Below are 6,984 nucleotides of genomic sequence, written 5' to 3'. Positions count from 1 at the left end.
AAAGTAGAAAAATGAAAAATACATGAACTCTTTCTTAACCCTAATCTATATTTTTTAAGAATTTTTAAAATGTTTCATAGGTGAAGTAAAGAGGCAAGAAAGTGAAAAGTGTTTTTTTTTTTGTTTTGTTTTGTTTTTTTTTTTTTTAAGTGGAGACGCTATGGGAAAATATAGGCAAATGAAGGAGTACAAATAGAAAATGTAATTTTATTGAATAACAGAAAAGAAAATAGTGCAAAACAGCCTCTCTATTCTTTTGTTCTTGGGATCAAAGCTTTCATTCCTGGTGATTGGTGGAATCCTTTTGGTTGCTATGCTCCCTTGAACAAAATCTTAAATCAAATTAACTCAAATTCTGTGTGTGCTATTAGAAACCATCTCATCTCATAACAGGACTTTAGTATATTTTTCTTAATATCAAAGAAATTATATGGGCTAAGTAATTCTCAAAGCACCATATAAAGTTTAGGTATTTCTTTAGACGAAACGAAATATATGTTCTTTTTCACATTTGTGGTTGATTTTATTATAAAATTTGACAGAAGAAACCAAGGAAAGAGAAAAGAGAAACCTCTGGAGACTTTGTATTTTCTTAGCTGACAAAAAAAGCTTCACTTTTAGCAATTTTTCTTTCTCTGTTTACTTTTTCTAAAGTCTGACTGAAACCAGACAAGAAAAGAATATTATATTCTGTTTTTGGCTTTTTACGGGATTTTTTTTTTTTTTTTTTTCAGCTAGAAGAAAGATTTGAAGTGGCTTTACAAGGTTATTTCCAAGGTAATGTTTCTTTTATTTTTAAATAGCAAATTTTTTGAGGTTCAAAATCAACATCCAGTCCATATGTCACTGAATATAAAGTTCCCAGTGGTGAAATAGGCACAAAGTTAGCCTTGCAGACTGTAACTGACAAATGTGGGTATAAGGAAAGGAAAGATTTGAATTTGAATTTGAAATATGAAAATTCAAAGCCTAAGCTGTATGCCTTGGTTTTTGGGGATGAGAGTTAGAGACACAAGAGAAATCAGTTGTATTACGACAGTAAACAACACCCACCTTGCTTTGCTTTTGTGTCTGCCTACATGCTTATAGTCCTAAAGATTTATGGAAAGGGCAGAAAGAAGAAATCAAGGCCTGTTTTAATATAATCAATCCTATTGCCCTCACAGAAGAAAATATGTTACCTGTGATAGCAGCTTAACAGTCACAAAGTTTCCATCTTAACAGTGACAATCCACAGATTTTATTACTCTAAGGAACCATTTGGGTAGTTAATATGGAGGGTGCAGAAGTAAAGAATGTAATAATACTGTAAGTGTTCTAGCAAATACTCTGCTTAAGTGATGCTTAAATTAAGATGTTTGACCAACAGAACTCTTTCTTGAATTCCAGGTAGCCATGATCTTTGCATAGACTTTTAATTTTTAAAAAATGGTTTTAAAATTTAAATGTTATGTTATCCAGCAACTCAGATCTCCTTGAGGTTACCAATGATTCGTTTGTTGTTGCTGTTCTTTTCTGTATTGCACCATCTGATATTTCTTTGAAAAGTCATAGTGAATCTTTTCATTTCAGTATTAGCAAAACCATCAAATTTAAATCATTGATAGAAATCTTTAAAAGGTTTTGAGATTATAATGACTATCTGTGAAGTATCTAGTCATTTAGTTCATTTCAAATACCAATTATCATTCTGATTTGCTTGAGAATAATGACTGTAGGAAGCTTTGTGGTAATTTTTATGTGGGTAGAAAAATATAGCATGCACTCATGAATGTCTTGGTATTTGTTTCAGAAAATAATAGAATTTTTTATTACAGCACATGGTAAAAATTATGCCACAAACTATAAATAAATTAATTATCATAGATAATGCCCCCATAGATAATATTAGGTACATTAAGTAGCTAGAATCATGGAGGCAACAATGCCCTGGCTTTTTATTTTCTAAAAGTAAGACAGTTACCTGCGTTTATCTGGTTTCTGATTTTTGAAATTGCCCCAGAAAGTGGGAAGAATTTTCTTGCTTTAGAATCTTGAAATCTGTGTATGTAACCCCAACTAATATAGTTTAGTTTTGTCCTGTTTTGAACTTTATATAACCAAATTTTGTGGCATGCACTATCCTATGGTGTTATTTTCAGTGAATAACGTGTTTGTATAAAATTCATCTATGTTGTTGGATATAGCTTTTAATTTTCCCCTTTATGCTGCATAGTATTCCATTATATGCTTATACCACAATTTATTAATCCATTTGACTGAGTATTTGGTTGTTTGGTGGCAGGTATAATAGTGCTGCTATGATCATTGCTACATTTTTTTCTAGAATACATTCACAAACATTATTGTATATAGGAAGCAGAAGCATTGAGTCGAATGTATGCATTCAAAAGTTATTACAGCAATATATGCTTTCATCTGCAGTTTTAATGATTCTAGGTGCTCCATACAGTAAGAATCAGCTGATGTTTTCAGGCTTTATGATTGTTGCAAACTGGTGGCTGTTTAGTGGTGTTTTGATTTTAATTTGGAATTCTTCGCTTACTAATAACCTTAAACAGCTTTTGGGTTTATAGAGCATTTAAATTCTCTCTTTTTGTAGTTTCTCTTCAAGTCTTTTGACCATTTAAAAACATGGTTTGCTGTGATGTATTAATTGATTTTTTTTGGAGTTCCTTTCATATTCCACTTTTAAATCCTTTGTCAGTGTTATGTGTTGCAGTTATCTTTTTCTGTGCTGTGACATCCTTTTACTTTCTTCATCTTTTTTGATGAACACTTTAAAGAAAAAAGCAAACTTATTCACTTTAAAGTACTTTTGATGTTTTGTTTAATTTTTTCTCCCAAGATTGTAAAGATACTATCCTGTTTTACCATGTTATTCTCTTAAGCCTTTGCAGAGTTTTTTGTTTGTTTGCATTTGCTTTTATTTTTTATTTTTTGACATATACATCTATAATCTATCTGGTGTTATTTTTGCCTAGTGTGATTGGTTTGGTCCCGTTTAATTTTTTTTCATGTAGATACCTAATTATCATATTTCTTGAGAGTCTGATATTTCCATATAATTCTTTTCTGACAAATCTACATTGCTTGTTTTTCATAAGCAAAATATCTATAATACATGTGTCTGGGTTCAAGCTCTCCATTCTGTTTCGTTGTTCCATTCCCTTCCTTAGCGTCACTACCAAACTGTCCTAATTATTGTGGTTTTGTAACAAGCCTAAATATCTCATAGAGTATTTGCTTCAATTCTATGATTATTTTAAAAGATCTTGACCTTTGATTTCCACAAAAATATTTGAATTAACTGGTCAAATTCCACACATACACCCTAATAAAAGTTTGGTTTATGATTATATTAAATTAGTCTACAAATCAGGAGGAGATTCATATCTCTGAAGTTTTGATTTTTCCAATCCACGTAATACTCTATATCTGGATTTATTTAATTCTTTAAAATTCATCAATCATTTTTATTAAATCTTGCACATAATTGGTGAATTTATTACTGAGAATTTCATATTTTATTAATAACATTCAAAATGATTTTCATTGGTTTAGTACATATTCTACAGCATAGATAAATTCTTGCTATTTCAAATAATTTAATGATTCCTTACTGGATATTTCATTAAAATATAGTCTTATTATTTTTCTTAAAATTTATGTAAATTTTATTTTCTCCTCTTGCCTTACTACACCGATGGCAGATTCCAGCACCGTGTTCATTGAAATCTCATATTTTCTCGTTCCCAATCTTGCTCCCAATCTCAAAGGGAAAACTTTCAAAATTAAATATATTTTTGTAAAGCTCTTTAGATCTTCTAAGTCTAAGGAATTTCTCCGTTAGAGTCTGCTTACATTTTCATAATGAGTGCTACAATGTTTTGTCTGTCTGTATTGAGAATTCCATATGATTTTAAAAATAAGATGGCAAAATACAAATACAGATTTACTAATGTTAAGACAACTTTTCTTTATTGGTATAAATCCAACTTAGACATGATATATTATCCTTTTTATGTAATTCAGCAAATTTATTAATGCTTATAAAATTAGAAATATTAGTACATTTTAAAAAAACTGCTGAGTATTTTCTTACATGTGTTCATAGGTGAGATAAAACTACAAGTTCTCTTTTCAGTTTTGTCCTTGTCAGGTTGTGGTATAGAAGGTGCATATCCTCTTTTTCAGTTCTCTTAAATGATTTATATATATTTAAATTGTTTTTGAGATTTTAATAAAAATCTCCAGCAAAAACATTCAAGCCTACTGCTTTCTTTCCAAGAAGGTTTTCAAATTTTAATACAATTATTTAATTAATTGATTGTTATTATTATTTAAATCAAATATAGATTAATGTTAATGGTATAGGAAATTTAGGTTTTGGATGTTTTGAAATAGTTTTGTTCACGTGTAATTGTTTAAAGATTTGTCCACTTTTGGTAAACTTTTGAATATCTTGGAATTTTTTGTTCATAATAAACTATCATTTTATGATATCTACAGGTCATCTGTCTCTTTTTAAGAGAAAAATAATATCCAAAGAAGTCCCACCACTCAGAAGACTTTTACATTTCATGTCTCATTTGCCAGAATTTCTTCTTACAAGCTCTAAACCAATCGTGGTTAGGGTAATGTAATTACCTTGCTTCGTTTTTAGGTGATAGAGTTTTCTTTGCTTTTTGATGATTTTACTATGAAAGTGTGAACACTTGAACAACTCAGTCAGCAATAAAGAATGAGGTTAGAATTGGATTTAGCTGGAAAATCAACATTGTCTAATGTAGAAAGAAAAGAGAAAAAACAGAGAGAAAAAAAGTGAGTTTATTTGTTGCTTAAACTGATTGAAGTTGGAATCCTGACCCTTTGTAGCTAGAAAAGTCCTGATTACTTTTCCTGATTGCTTGCAAAATAGTGATTCTTTATTCCTTATTTTGGTTATAATTTATTTACATAATGTGATTTGTTATCTGAGGGATAGTTTTAGTTTTTAAGTCTACTTGGGATGCTGTAGAGTTAGTGGAGAATGAGCATGTGATATTTTAAGGAATGATGTCATATCTTTACCTGAGCCAGTTTGAAACTTCACTGAGACTAGGATGAGACACTTGCTTTGCTATATTAGTATTCAGAAATGCTAGTGGCTATGACAAAGAGGCCAAAACAACAATGGTTAAGACAAGATAGTATTTTATTTTTCTAAGTCTGAAGTATATATATTAATACTTACATTAACTATATATAATATGTTATATATAATAATATAACTATAATAATATAACAATATTTATATTAACAATATATTAAATTGCTTAATTTCACAGGAAGGTAATATTGATCTTGAGAGCCCAGATTGGAAGTAGGACACATCACTTTTGTATGCATACCATTGAAATAATTCATTTAAATGGCTACATATAACCTCAAGGGACACATATAGTATAGTTGGACATGGATATACATAGTAGTTCTACTATTGAAAGGAACAGAATTTACTTTTTGGTAAACAACTTGTAGTCTCTGCTCTACTGCCAGTCATTGTTTAAAGTTAGCATATATATCAGAAAAAGAAAAAAAAAAAGTAAATTCTTAGAACTAAATTTTGCAATGTTTCTAATAGTTTTTCTATGACACTGGATTTTTTAATACGATATGCTTTTAAGTAGAACAATGTTTCACAGTTAAAAAGCTAAAACTCCTACCACTTGTATGTCTTAGTAAAAATGTAATTTTGCATTGTATAAAATGTTATATATTTCTGATTTTCTTTCAAAACTAGTATGCACTCTTGGTTCTGATGTGAATACCAGCCATTTAATCACTGGGTTATTTCTATTTATGTAGTAATGATAGCAAGCTTTTCAATACTCAGGAAACTTATTTATCGGTGAAATAGTCCTTCACAAATGTTAAGTCAGTTGAGAGTTTATAGGTTGTTTTTGTTCTTGTTTATTATTTCTGATCTCTGCTTTCATGGATGTGTTATTGTGTTCTAATGAGGTGAGGCTAATCTGACAGAATATGAATAAAATAGAAATTAGATAAAAGATATTGTAAAAGTAAAAATACCTTGCAGAAAAGGAAACATCAATATTTAATATGTTCATTTGTATTCTGTGAACTACGTCTAAAGAAAATACTCTCTAATATTCTTTGTAGATTTTGTACTGGGTGAAACACTGCCAAAATGGAAGCACATTGTTGACACACAAAAATGTTACATTAAAACAACAACAACCAACACTGTGTCATTATACTGTCCTCTAATTGTTATCAAAGCACTATGCTGACTTTAATGCTTTACTCTTTTAGCTATATTTATCAAGAAATTAGGCTCAAATTTTGAGAACATTGCAACAATGGAAATTCTATTCTGTTTTTCTTTTCCTTTTTTTTTTTTTTTCACTTAACCTAATCAAATATGGTTCTTAGAAGGTGTTTGTTTCAACAAAGTATTATATGATAATTTTTGCCTAATTTTGTCCCCTTTCTTAAAATATTGATCATGAGTAAAAAAAAGTTTATCATCCTGCCTCTTAGTCTTCTTGTAATATTCTTTTTAATAGGAAGATGATATTACTGAGGGTATTGAGTTTACTCCTATTGTTTTTAAATCTTACAAGAAATTACAATTTCTAACTTAGTAAATATGAACCAAGACACATTCTTTATTTGTAGTTATTTATTTATTTTAATATACTTTAAGTTTTTGAGCAGTTTTAGGTTTACAGCAAAATTGAGTAGAAAGTACAGAGATTTTAGTTGCACATATTTATTATAATAGACTTTAATATTTTGAGTAGTTTTAGGTTTACAGCAAAGCAGAGTTGAAAGTAAAGAGATTTCCTGTATACCTCCTGCTCCCACACGTGCGTAGCCTCCCCATCATCAATATTGTCCAACAAAGTTGTAATGATCGATGAACTTACAGTGACATCATGATCACCTGTAGCCCATAGTTAACATTAGGGTTTATAC

Source organism: Mandrillus leucophaeus, unplaced genomic scaffold (assembly GCF_000951045.1).
Source record: "Mandrillus leucophaeus isolate KB7577 unplaced genomic scaffold, Mleu.le_1.0 Scaffold642, whole genome shotgun sequence".
Lineage (NCBI taxonomy): Eukaryota > Metazoa > Chordata > Mammalia > Primates > Cercopithecidae > Mandrillus > Mandrillus leucophaeus.
The sequence above is the reverse complement of the archived record's forward strand: the minus strand, read 5'-3'. Positions refer to the sequence as shown.